Raw genomic sequence first — 14,876 nt, 5'->3', positions numbered from 1 at the left:
AATATCCCTATAATCACTATTCCTTAGTCCACTAATATAATCCACTTGAGTGAGTGAAGGGTCGGAAAGGCAGCGGCTTTTACATTCTATTAATGTAAATAGTAAATAGTAAACTCTGCCATGGAAACGATTTAATAATCCATTAAAGGTTTAGCTCACCCAAAAATGAAAATTCTGTCAATAATTACTTAACGTTACCCTAATGTTGTTCGACACCCTAGACCTTCATCTTCGGAACACAAAGATATTTTTGTCAGGGCTCGACAATAAGCATGTTCATGTGCTTGTCCTTCGGACAAGTATCGTTCATTCACTTGTCAGAGTAAAAAATGTGTAAAACAAATTTCAATTTTTTTTTCTTTTTGTTTGTGCGCGCGCGCGCTCTGAAGTAATATTCTCACTGGTGTTCAATCAGCCATGACATAGGCCTATTTAAATCTGCATATTTGTGATTAAAAAAAATTATTGAATCATTTCAAATTTGTGATAAACCTTTTATAAAGGGCAGTTTCCCTGTAATCTTAAATATAGGCTATGCTTCAGGTTTCATTTTATATTGTTAATTTGATCAATACATTAATTAACTTAAAATAAGACATAAGGGCTGTTACCAATCAAATTAAATAATTTACACTGAAAAATTACAACTGCATTAAATAAGGTTTTGAGATTTGTAGTTTTGAATAGACAAAAAAGAAATGTTGGAAAGTAAAACCCTTTTAACAGTCTATGGTTTAAACATGATAAAAAAATCCAAAAATCTCCAGTAGGTGGCAGCAGTTGACCGTCTTAATGAGTGAGTTATTGAGTCGTTCATTCAAACGATTCATTCAAACGGTGACAGTTTGTTCGTTTAGTAACACACTTGTTGCTGTCAGACGGTTCTGCTGTGAACGATTTTCGCTGCTGAAATAGAACAAAAACACTCAAATTGCATCTAAAATGTAAGTGACTTTAAGTACATGTTAATGAAAGTGAATGTTAATTAATTGTTTATGGAACTGTCATATGAAATCCTTTGAAATTAGTGTCATTTTCAGTGGTGATGGTATTCAGGAAAACAGCTTCTGCACGAGAGTCAACAGCGCAACCTTGTTATCGTCAGTTCATTATATATTATTTATCCACAATCGATTGCCACTTACACTAATGCACAATCATTCTTGCATTTTGGTTATTCGCTAGTTATTTTTTTGTTTTATCAGGCTCTTGTCCGCCGGGCAAGTAAAATTCTCTTTCCCTTGTCCCTTCAAAAAATCCAATTGTCCCAGACAAGCGTTAATGTCGAGCCCTGTTTGTTGAAATCCGGCTCAAAAATGGCTCAGAAAGGCCTTCAATGACACTAATGTAATTTCCTCTCTCAAGACCCATAAAAGGCAGTAGGCTAAAGACTTCATACAATGCCCATCTCATTACAGTGGCTCTACAATAATTTAATGAAGTGGCTAGAATAGTTTTTGTGCGAAAAAACAACAACTAAATAACGACTTAACTAGTGATGGGCCGATTTCAAAACAAAGATTTGAACGGTTATGAATCAGGGTATCGATTCAGGATTCCAGTCGCCAATGTCACGTGATTTCAGTAGTTTGACACGCGACACGAATCATGAATCAATATGCTAATTGATTATGGTTCTACGCTTTGTTTTGAAATCGGCCCATCACTATATCGCACTAAGTCGTTGGGGTTGTTGTTTTTTTGCACAAAAACTATTCTTGTCGCTACATAAAATTATTATAGAACCACTGTAATGAGATGGGCTTTGTAAAAACAACTTTAGTGCCTTGTATGAGTCTTGAGAAAGGAAATGACATTGGTGTCAATGAAGTCTTGTCTGAGCCATCAGATTTCAACAAAAACATCTTCATTTGTGTTCCGAAAATGAACGGAGGCCTGTACGGGTGTAGAACGGTTAAGTAATTAATGACAGAATTTTCATTTTTGGGTGAAACTAACCCTTTAAGGAAAGGAGACCTGTATGATGTTTACTGTATTAAGGGTACTATGAATGGCGTAGGGAGGGTAGGCTACAGCGATAGGAAGGCCCTGTCCCAAATGGCACACTTCGGTGCTGTTCCACTCCATTATTAGACACACAGTTGCAAACTTCCCTAAGCACTCCCTAATCCTTGCCACCATTTTGAAGTGTGTTCCACTTTGTGAAGTGGACAACTGAAGTTTATATGGATGACAGAGGGAGCGAGTCTACTTCAAATGTACACTTCAGGCAGCTTCATATACCACAATATATTTGAAATTAATTGAAATATATTATATTTGAAATATAATTGAATTATAATATATTTATAATTACGTCACCATCTGTGCCGTCACTATCTGTGACTATCTGTCACTATCTGTGACGTCACCGCATATCGCATTTAATTTACCCCACCACAAATAACTCAAAGTGTCAGAGAAAAATATAGGCTAAATCAAATACTGCATCTGTCACTAAAAACTATTGGCCTAAGCCAAAATACAAATAAACAAAAACTGCTGACTTACTAGCTATGCAGCAAAATAAAGTATTTTATAACAAAATTGGCTAATTGCTGTCCATAGTTTTTTTTTTTTTTTTTTTTTTTGTAATGTAGGCTATATTCACACTCACCTAAAGGATTATTAGGAACACCATACTAATACTGTGTTTGACCCCCTTTCACCTTCAGAACTGCCTTAATTCTACGTGGCATTGATTCAACAAGGTGCTGAAAGCATTCTTTATAAATGTTGGCCCATATTGATAGGATAGCATCTTGCAGTTGATGGAGATTTGTGGGATGCACATCCAGGGCACGGAGCTCCCATTCCACCACATCCCAAAGATGTTCTATTGGGTTGAGATCTGGTGACTGTGGGAGCCATTTTAGTACAGTGAACTCATTGTCATGTTCAAGAAAACATTTTGAAATGATTCAAGCTTTGTGACATGGTGCATTATCCTGCTGGAAGTATCCATCAGAGGAGGGGTACATAGTGGTCATAAAGGGATGGACATGGCCAGAAACAATGCTCAGGTAGGCTGTGGCATTTAAATGCTGCCCAATTGGCACTAAGAGGCCTAAATTGTGCCAAGAAAACATCACCCATACCATAACACCACTACCACCAGCCCGCACAGTGGTAACAAGGTTGTTATTTCGGAACAAAAATTCTGACTCTACCATCTAAATGTCTCAACAGAAATCAAGACTCATCAGACCAGGCAACATTTTTGTAGCCCATCCGCCTCAAGGTTAGGCATGTTGTGGCTTCACAAATGCTTTGCTGCATACCTTAATTGTAATGAGTGGTTATTTCATTCAAAGTTGCTCTTCTTTTAGCTTGAATCAGTCGGCCCATTCTCCTCAAAACTGCTTAAATCACCTTTCTTTCCCATTCTGACATTCAGTTTGGAGTTCAGGAGATTGTCTTGACCAGGACCACACCCCTAAATGCATTGAAGCAATTGGCAGTTGGTGATTGGTTATATAATTGCATCAATGAGAAATTAAACAGGTGTTCCTATTTAGGTGAGCGTATGTGTATTTGTTTACATTAAATATTATATTTTCTAAAGATATGTTCTACTTATTTCAGCCTACTTGTCTAGAATATACAGAATACAAATGGCTGCATTTAAGAAACACATGGGATAGTTATTTATTTATTCATTCAATTCATTTATTCATAAATTAATTAATTCACTTCACCATTCATTTATTTACTCATTCCCTCCCTAAGCTGTTTGTTCACACACTCAGTTCCTCCCTGATTATGGAACATGGCATTGACTTTCAGGCTTAGTTCATCAGCACAGTGAGACCAAAATGTATCCATGTCCTCTTGCCATTGAAATATAAACAAAAAGTCATCCTTTTCTTTAGAGTTCACCACCCTTCCTGATGCATTTTGTTTACGGACCACAATATCACAGTCGCCATTGGCAGTCTCGTTCTAGAAAAAGGTAAGAAAAAAGCTTCCAGATGCTATGCAAATTACACACGCTATGCTTTATTCTCAAATTATTAATGTTAAAGTTGCGTCACTATGTGTGTATTATCGTCTAGATTTCAATTTCTCCACTTAAATTAAATTTTCATAGCGTCAAAATATTTTGTCACGAACGTCGGGTCAAAGGTGATTTGTCTGATATGTCAGGAGAGCATCTCTGTCTTTAAAGAATATAATATTAGCAGACACTACAATGCTAAACATGCTAATTATGCCGTGAATTTCTCCGCAAAGGAGAGGGAAGAAAAAGCCACGAAAATGTCCTCCAACTTAACAGCCAGGCAGAATATTTTTACGAAGCAGTCTAATGTACAGGAGTCAGCAACACAAGTGAGCTATATGGTGTCACACAAAATCGCCAAACACAGCAAACCATTTTCAGATGGCGAGTTTGTAAAAGACTGCATGGTAGAGGCAGCTAGCGTGCTGTGCCCTGACAGCAAAAGCCAGTTTGAAAATGTGAGCCTGTCTCGCCGTACAGTTACTCGTCGCATCGAGGTAATTGATGATGAGCTGACATCTGCATTGATAAAAAGGGCCACCGATTTCACATACTTTTCAATAGCGCTGGATGAGAGCACTGATATTAAAGACACTGCCCAGCTGCTTATATTCATCAAAGGTATTACTGACACATTTGAAATAGTGGAGGAGTTTCTTGCGATTGAATCAATGAAGGGGACAACAAGGGGTTCAGACCTCTATGATATGGTGTCAGGATGCATGCAGAGAATGAACCTACCGTGGGCGAAGTTACTGAACGTGACCACTGATGGCTGTCCAAACCTCACCGGGAAGAACACTGGTCTATTGCGTAGGATACAGGACAGGGTGAGAGAGGAGGACCCCAACTCAACTCTGATTTTCTTGCACTGCATCATTCATCAAGAGGCCTTGTCTAAATCGGTGTTAAAGCTTGATCACGTCACCAAAACTGTGGTGAAACTTGTCAATTTCATCAGGGCCCGGGCGCTTAACCACCGCCAGTTTATCCAGTTGTTGGAGGAGAGTGAGGCAGAACACACTGATGTCCCATACCACTAAAACGTCCACTGGCTGAGCCTGGGCACAGTGCTACGCCGTGTGTGGGACCTGAGAGATCAGATAGGGGTGTTTCTGGAGAATGTCGGGAGGGCTGGTGACTTTCCAGAACTTGAAGATTCAGAATGGATGCTTGATTTTGCTTTTGCTGTGGATTTAATGGGCCATTTGAATGACCTCAATCGGAAGCTGCAGGGGAAGGATGTGTTTGTGCACGAACTGTATTCCTACGTGCAAGCATTCCGAGCAAAGCTGAACCTGTTTTCTCGACAAATGACAAACAAGAGCTTTACACATTTCCCAACTCTCGCCACAATGGTCATATCCGGGGTGAACGCTGGCGCTACCTGCTGCCGCTGCTCCTGGATATTTTGATATTTTGACTTTTAGTAGTTGTTTTATTGCTGTTTTAAGCTGTTTTATAGCCATCATCTATCTGTGATCTGCCTGTTACGCTGACTACAGCGAGTTCGGACCACCGCACGCTATTATCAGCTGATCTGTGTGATACTTCTCGTGGCTGCCGGTTTGCCTGCCGGTTACTGACCTCTGATTCTTCACTCGAGGTGCCTTTGGCGCGGGAAGCAACTATGAAGATCATCGGACTGCTTGTATGGATTAACTACGTCTGGGTCATCCTCTCTGCAATATACCACCCTGCAGTGTTGATCCTTCAATATTCTGCGGCGGAACTTCTCCAGCTCCGCTCCCGTCCTTTTGAACTCCCGTCAGCTTTACATTTCCATCCAGATGTTGCGTATCAACCACGTCGACCGTACAGTCATCGTGGGTCTCGACGAAGCTACACCATCGATGACTCGTGCTCAATACGGTCATTCTGGTCGGCGAATCCACGTCCAGCAAGGAGGTCTACACGCACTGTTGATCATGGTGTACTAACCAATTTGGCCAGATCGGTTGGCAACGATACTGGAAAAAACAATCTCTCCTTTGGATTACTCAACGTACGATCACTCTCCAATAAAGGACCTCTGGTGCATGATATGCTGTCTGACCGTAAGTTTGATTTCCTCTGTTTAACTGAGACTTGGCAGAAACAGGATGATTTTCTCCATCTTAACCAGTCTGTTCCTCCGGGTTATGCCTTTATTTGTAAATCCCGCGCTACTGGACGGGTTTGGCAATACTTCATAAAGAGAAATGGAAAGTATCCCAGCTAATTGTGCCTACATATTCTTCATTTGAATCGATTGCCCTAAAAATCAATGGGGCTATTCCTACCATTCTCATGTCTATCTACCGCCCCCCTAAGAGCAATCCCTTCTTTTTAACTGAACTTTCTGAGCTTCTGACTTACATATGTCCCATGTCTCCGAATGTTATCATGCTGGGGGACTTTAACATTGATATAGATGAAGTCACCAACACAAGTACAAGTGATTTTCTATCCTGTCTGGATAGTTTTGGTATGCTGCAATTCACTAACTTGCCCACCCATTCTAAAGGGCATATCCTTGATCTAATTTGCTGTTCTGGCATTATTCCGTATAATTGCTCTGTTTTCGACTTGTCCATATCAGACCATCTACTTGTGTCTTTCTGCATCCAACTGACAGTTTTTAAGGTAAATCTGTGTCGTTCTATCCAATTTCGGAACATTAAGAACATTGATGTGTCTTCTTTCTCTGATGAACTTGCCATCTTTTCCAGCAAAGCTGATTTTACTGATGCTGATGTACTGGTTTCTTATTATAACAATGGACTAACTAAGATTTTGGATGATTATGCACCTGTGAAAACCCGGACTGTCTCTTTCATTCATTCTGCTCCATGGTTTACCCCAGAACTTCGTCAACTTAAAACTAAAGGTCGTAGGTTAGAGCGTCTGTATGCCAAATCTGGTCTCACTGTACATAAACAAATGCTTTATGAACATGTCCAACTTTATAAGGATGCACTGTCTAAAGCTAAATCTGATTATTACTCTATTTTAATTGGAGCCAGAGAAACAAATTCAAGATCTCTTTTTTCTGTGGTAAAAAATATCTTACGACCACCGGATTCTCTGCCATTAGACATGTATTCTACCACTCTATGTGACAATTTTATGACTTTTTTTGAGTCTAAGATTAAAAATATTCACCAACAAATACTTGCTAGTAACATAGGTTATAACTACTGCTGCTCAGTTTTTCAAGTGTCCCCACACTCTGGTCTCTCTTCTTTTTTATTACCAACTGATGCGGAGATACTGCGTCTTATCCGGGAATCCAAGCCTACTACCTGTTGGCTTGATCCTCTGCCAACTCACTTAGTCAAAGCCTGTTTACCATCTTTATCTACATTAATTTCTAAAATTATCCATTGTTCACTTGCTTCTGGCTATGTACCCTCATATTTCAAATCTGCTATTATTACTCCAATCCTTAAGAAACCAGGGGCGGATCCATCTAACCTAGATAATTACCGTCCGATTTCTAATTTGCCATTCATCTCTAAAATTCTGGAAAAATGTGTTGCAACACAGGTAAATGATCATCTGTCCAAAAATAACCTGTTTGAGCAGTTTCAATCTGGCTTTCGTCCGCACCACAGTACAGAGACAGCTCTTGTCAAAATCACTAATGACTTGTTGTTGGCAGCTGACTCTGGTTTATTAACCATTCTTGTCCTTCTCGACCTGAGTGCGGCCTTCGACACCATCTCGCACAAAATACTCCTTGACAGGTTAGTTTCTATTGGGATCACTGGCACACCCCTGTCCTGGTTTATATCGTATCTCTCTGGCCGTACTCAGTTTGTCCAATTAAAGCACTTCCGATCAAGATCATCGACAGTCACTACTGGTGTTCCTCAGGGCTCTGTTTTGGGTCCGCTTTTATTCATTATCTATCTACTTCCACTTGGTCATATTTTCAGGAAATATGGCATTCACTTTCACTGCTATGCCGATGACACCCAGCTATACTTATCTTCCAAAACCTCTGACTTTTTTCCACCACCTCTCTTGTCCCGTTGTTTGGCTGAAATTAAAGACTGGCTCTCAGCTAACTTCCTTAAGCTTAATAGTAGCAAAACCGAGGTCCTACTTGTAGGGACAAAATCCACATTGACAAACTCTGACTCTATACCTGTGGATATTGATCAACATCTCATTTATCCCTCTTCACAGGTTAAGAGTTTGGGTGTAATTCTGGATAGCACACTTTCATTTGAAGCCCATATTAATAATATTACACGTACCGCTTATTTTCATCTGCGTAATATTAATCGCCTTCGTCTATCCCTTTCAATGAACAACACTGCAATTCTCATTAATGCACTAGTTACCTCACGTATTGATTACTGCAACGCTCTTCTTACTGGTCTTCCTTCCAAACTTCTCCATAAACTTCAGTTGGTTCAGAACTCTGCGGCTCGTGTTCTTACTAGAACTCCTTCTACCATGCACATTTCACCAACTCTCCAGCAACTTCACTGGCTTCCAGTGAAATATAGAATTGACTTCAAAATCCTGCTTCTCACATTCAAGGCACTTCACAGTCTAGCTCCTCCCTATCTTACTGATCTTCTTCATATTTACACTCCTTCACGCCCTTTACGATCCTCACTATCACTCTCTCTTGTCTTACCACGTATACGCTTAAAGACCATGGGAGCTAGAACTTTTAGCCATGCGGCCCCTCGCTTGTGGAACTCTCTCCCTCTCGATATCCGTAATATTGACAGTCTGCATACTTTTAAATCTTGTCTTAAGACCTACCTTTTTACATAGGCTTTTTTATGATTTACTACTTATTTTTCTGTCTCTATGATGCATGTGTGTTTTAAGTGTGGGGATTTATGTATTTATATTGTTATTGCTGTTTTTCCCTGTAAAGTGACCTTGGGTGTTTTGAAAGGCGCTGTTAAATAAAATGCATTATTATTATTACAATAAAGGATGTGCCATCCCAACTCACTGTCAAATACACCACTACACTCGAGGATCTGCACACTGAATTCAACAGGCGTTTCTCTGATTTCGGAAAAATTGAAAAAGAGATGGAGATGGTGTCCGCCCCCCTTTCCTTTGACAGCGACCAAGCGCCTCCAGAGGCTCAGCTTGAGTTGATTGACATGCAGTGCGATCCCACTCTCAAGGAGAAATTCACCTCGTCATCATTGGACAGGTTTTACGGTGCATTGAACGAGGGCAAGTTTCCTAACATGCGAAGGCATGCGCAAAGGATGCTCGTTTTATTCGGGTCCACGTATGTTTGCGAGCAAACTTTCTCTTTAATGAACTTTAACAAGTCACGCTACAGATCACGACTAACCGACGCACACCTGTCGTCCGTGTTGCGCATCTCGACGTCGAACACACCCCCAGATTTCATTGGCTTAGTAAAGAAAGGCGACCGCCTCAATTGTTCACATTGACTGAGTTACAGAATGCAGACAAAAAGCTCTTCATCTCAGTCGCATAGGCCAAAATAGCCTACATTTTTCTAAAGTAGGCCTAGCCAAAGTTCCATTGAGTTACCATTGATTGATGTTATTTTTACAACATTGTTTAGTTTCATGTTTCTATTTCTAATGCATGTCCTGTAGATGGTGATGATGATACAGCTAAATCAAATAACATTTTGTGAGACGCATAGGACTATTCCATGTTGTTCTTTATCTTTCAAGCAAACATACGTGTGATGAAGTTGATCTTGCACTTAAATTGTGTTCTATTTTATAACAAATTTAAACAGCATATGTTAAAAAAAAAGTGAAATAAGCTGAATATGTTTTTCATTCAGTGATGAAGGTATCCCCCAATTAAATTTGATAATTTCAAGCCAGATTGCCTGAAGTCTGTATGTTAGTGTAACCTGCACACATACATTTGCAGTTTTGTTAATAGTTTTCAATCTTGAATAGCTACAGCTGGTATGAATGACAGTTGAACAATATGCAGGGTAGTGTAGTAAATGAATCCTTGAAAGTAAATCCAGTTATTGTAACCTTAGAATAGCCTATGTCAGACAGGCCTAGCAAAAATATATATCAGGCCTTGAAATAGGCTGGCAAAAGTCAAAGTAACTGTAGCCTTATACATAACTGCATTTAATTAATTTGTACGATTTAATCATGTAACTATGTTTAATTGCAATTGTCCAAAGTGTGGCCCTCCGTTTACTTTGCCAAAGTAACTGTGGCCCTCAGACTAAAACTGTTGCCCACCCCTGTTGTAGGTGGTTGTAGGCTGTTGCTGTGGCTGCTATTTAAAGAGAGTAAACAGTTTGCTCGATGTCATCCTTCCTCTCACCACGACACACATTGTAAATGACCACAAACAGAAACTATTACATGGTGTAAGAAGCTGGTCCAGTGTGCCGTTTTTTGTTGTTGTTTTTGTTGTTGAAAAAAAAACAAAAAACTTTTTTTGACAAAGTTAGACACGGATTTTGCTGATGGTTAAGCTAGCGTGAGCGAGCAGACAGCTGCGCTTTGGAAAGGTAAAGTGATGAAGCAGTTCAAATTACCATCCCCGCTGGTGTTAACAGGCAACATAAGTGAAATCTGGAGAAGATGGGAACAACGCTTTCAAATATACATGACTGCAAGTGGTGCTGAAGGAAAGGAAGTTAAAGTACAGGTAGCTATCTAACTGCATGCACTCGGTGAAGACGCTCTCTTCAACAACATACAACACACTAGACGTTGTACAGGCGAATGAGTCAGAGCTAACAGTAGCCACGTTTCCATTACCCTTCACAATGCGCACATTGAAATTGCGAATTGAAAATACGCCCAATGGAAACGTTTTTTCCGCATTTACAGGTGCGGTGACGCATTGCTGCAACATAGGGCCTATATAGCCTATTATATTTTCCATTCAATTGTGTCGTAATAACAGCTTAACAAGATATAATGTAGTTAAAAGTACATATATTTTCTCTTAATAAGGACAGTGGTGTAACTTTAACCTAGTAATGATGGACCCAGGTGGAACCACAAATAATATATAGGCCTACTGTAATTAAGACATATATTCAAGAAATGTATTGAAACAGAAAGAGCTATAGTTTCAGCCTTAGGGCCTACTCAAAGGCTGAGAAAACAGGACAGCTACGCACGTCATCTAAGATGATCTTGGTTTATTTCTTATTTAATATAGGCCTACAGGCAATTAATTAATGAAATATCGATTTAAATAAAAATACAATTTATACAAAAATAAATCATTTTTTAAGAAAACCTTTCTAGAAAATAAAACTCGAAGTGGTCAAAATCGTGACTCCCCATCTCAAACATATTGCAAATCTTATATCTTACTCATGCTGCTCACTTTTCATAATCAACATATAAATTAAAATAATAATATTACAAGCTAAGTTTAGGCCTGAACGTAGCCTATTTAGTTTCGTAGTTAGGCTGTTTTCTTTAACCCACCGCAGATAAAACCGCCGTTTTCTCATTTTTTCCTTCTTTCTTTAAGAGAGTGGAAACAACTCGCAATACTCTGTCATTTTTAGCTATACAGATAAGTTCAATACATAATTATAAACTATAAAACTGTCTACTTTTATTTGTGGACTCTACAAACTAATTATTTTGCAAGCACTCACTTCAAACGCTGTCTTCATTTAAAAAACAAAAACAAATTTGTGGTAGTGGTGTTATTTCTAAATTCAGTTAATATGTCAAATGAACGAAATGTCTAGCCAAAATAACTAAAAACAATAAACAAAAATAAAAAAACATTTGAGTTACCATGCAAATTCAAACATTTTGTTCTTCTCTATAGCCTATGCGTCAACCTGGTGCGTGTAAAAGCCAATTATTTTGCATGCACTCACTCCAAACGCTGTCTTCATTTAAAAAAAAAATATTTTGTTTATTAAATGCCATTTTTTTCTTTTCCAAAGCATTTATAAATTCAGTTCATATGGCCAACAAATGAAGTGTCTAGCCAAAATAACGAAAGTGGTAAAAAAAAAAATATATATATATATATATATATATATATATATATATATATATATATATATATATATATATATATATATATATATATATATATATATATATATATATATTTTTTTTTTTTTTTTTTTTTTTTAAACATTTGAGTTACCATGCAAATTTAACTATTACGCTCTTCTCTATATGCGTCAATCTGTAATGGAAACGCAGCTACAGTCATGCCCCCTGGCCCACCAGCAAGTAAGCTACGGAATAGAAGGAGATGACAACGGATTGTCAGCATCCACAGTAATATCACACTGTTCCGAGATCTGTGGAAAAAAGGGCAGCCGGGGAAAAAGGTCGTCAAAATGTACGCAGTACTCAACGATCAGAATAAATCTCATTTGCAAACACAGAGTTCTTCGAACTCTATTTGGTATAGAGAGAGAACCTTCCTCTTATTCCCTTCGGACATGTGCTGGTGTTACCAATACGTCTGGCAGGAAGGTTGAATGTTTCATGATATCAACTGCTGCAGGAGGTGCTTCCTTTGTTCTACCACCATTCATAGAGTACAGTCAAATACTGCCCAGCAGATGTGAGATACCTACCCTGAATGTCATTTTGAATCATGCACAATTGAGGTCACTTGCAAGCCAAATTCCCAAGTGTGAGCACCTTCAGGACCAATATATTAGAAAATGCTCGCACCACTTATCTTTGTCATGAATAGCGCTTCCCCGGTTCATCCTCCAGACCGCCGGAGGGAGCCATCACCGTAATACTGAGGCACGATCAATCAGACTCCAATTCCCATGGGCCCTCATTCCTAGGACTGATTACACTCACACCTGCACTGCATCACACACCCTATTTAAGACACACAGATGTATCACACATTGCAAAGTCTTGATTTGCTATGGTTGTCATTTCTGAGCGTTTTTCTGTGGACTGATTCTTTGTTATTACCTGGACTGTTTGTTATCTGTGATCCTCTGCTGCCTGCCCTAAACCTTGCCTGTACCCTGGACTGTGATTGTTGGCCGCCTGTCTTGATCCTTGCCTGTGACCCGTCTCCGATCCTTGCTGCCTGCCTCGACCATTGCCTGTCCCTGTTTACGATATTGCTTCATCCCTGTCTGTTATTCTGCTGTCTCTAATAAAACTGCAAATGTATCCACTCCCTGTTGACCCTTCATTACAACCTTTCACCCTGGACTTGTTACATGAATCTGAAAGAGGAAGCTCTTTACAGTGGGGAACCTAGGGGTGTTATACTTCGAGCATTCAAAAACAGCATATACAGAACCTCAGAAAACAGCGTTGGTTGTGATATGTTCCAAAGAACTGAGAACAACAATGAACTTGCCCCATCCATTGAGGACACAGCACTCTTAAAGATATCTAATTAAAGAATTCTAAGGTTCACAGTTGGTTCACCCCATTGCCCTTCAGAGAGCCAAAGCAAATGTTCCCCAACAAGCATGAACAAGCTCTCAATAGATTTTATTCTCTGCAGTGTACCTTTAATATGAAACCAGAGATGGAAAAACGGTTTGTCTCTTTCAAAGTCCATAATTCCTCTCCAAAGTCCTCTTCTCTCCATAATTTTGGAGAATGATCATGCTGAACTTGCACCACCACTGAAGAAGAGAGAGAAGTGTTGGTCCCTGCCGATCTTTGTTGTTTAGCAATCAAATGCCAGATCAAATCAGGGTGGTTTTCGACTCCAGCGCCCAACATCATGGCATCTCCCTCAACAACGTCTTGTTAACAGGGCCTGATCTGAATAATAACTTGCTGGGAGTCCTTCTTCAATACTGTAAGGAAAGCGTAGCCATCAAAGCTGACATCCAACAAATGTTCCATTGTTTCAAGTTCAGAGAGGGCCATCTTAACTTTCTAAAGTTCCTCTGGTTTAGGGACAGTGACCCAGCAAAGGATGTCATAGAGTACCACATGAAGGTACATGTTGTTGGCAATAGCCCTTCCCCTGCTGTTGCAATTAACAGGTTAATGCGAGCTGCTAGTGACGGTGAGAAAGTGCATGGGTCAGATACTCAACAGTTCGTGGAAAGACACTTCTACGTGGATAATGGGTTTGTGTCCCTACCTACTGATGATCAGACAGTCAGTATTCTCCAAAGAACACGGGCATCTTAAGCTGAATTGAACCTTCTTTTGCATAAGATTGCTTCAAATAACACAGCTGTTATGCAAGCCTTTTCTCAAGAGGAACACGCTATAAAGGACTTAGACTCTTAAAAAAGACTATTAAAGACTTAGACCTTACTGGTGAAATTCCTCCTATACAGTGAACTCTTGGGTTGTGTTGGGAGATATCAGGCAACACCTTCACCTATGATGTGTCATCAGTCTGCAAACCATTCACAAAATGTGGTATCCTCGATCCACTCAGCATAGTCTCTCCAGTCACCATATAAGGCAGAGCTCTACTACGGGAACTCTTGAACTGGACATCTGAATGGGATGATGTACTTCCTGAAGAAAATAGAGTAGAATGGGGAACATGGCAAGACTCCCTCCAGGACCTAAGGCAACTGCATATTCCTAGAACCTATACCTCATTTTCCCTCTCTGAGGTCAAACTCTGAGGTCAGGTTTTTTTTTTGTTTTTTTTTTGGACGTCTCAACTAAAGAAATCACCATGGTGGCTTACCTCATGGCCATCGACCGTGATGGATATAGTTACATTGGATTTGTCTTGGGTAAAGACAAACTAGCACCACAACACAAACCAACTATTCAATGTCTTGAACTCTGTGCCGCAGTATTGGCAGTTGAAATTGCTGACCTGATTTGCCATGAGATGGATCTCCGATTGCATGCTGTCAGATTCTACTGCGATAGCAAAGTACAGGGAGTGCAGAATTATTAGGCAAGTTGTATTTTTGAGGATTCATTTTATTATT

At 39.5% G+C, this 14,876-nt stretch overlaps 1 pseudogene; it reads left to right on the top strand.

Moving 5' to 3' along the window:
• Positions 1–4,257: 4,257 nt before the first annotated feature.
• On the top strand, positions 4,258–14,106 carry LOC137043220 (general transcription factor II-I repeat domain-containing protein 2A-like; annotated as a pseudogene).
• Positions 14,107–14,876: the final 770 nt, after the last annotated feature.

The sequence above is a fragment of the Pseudorasbora parva genome, chromosome 16, assembly GCF_024679245.1.
Source record: "Pseudorasbora parva isolate DD20220531a chromosome 16, ASM2467924v1, whole genome shotgun sequence".
Lineage (NCBI taxonomy): Eukaryota > Metazoa > Chordata > Actinopteri > Cypriniformes > Gobionidae > Pseudorasbora > Pseudorasbora parva.
This window is presented reverse-complemented; position numbering and strand designations above follow the sequence as displayed.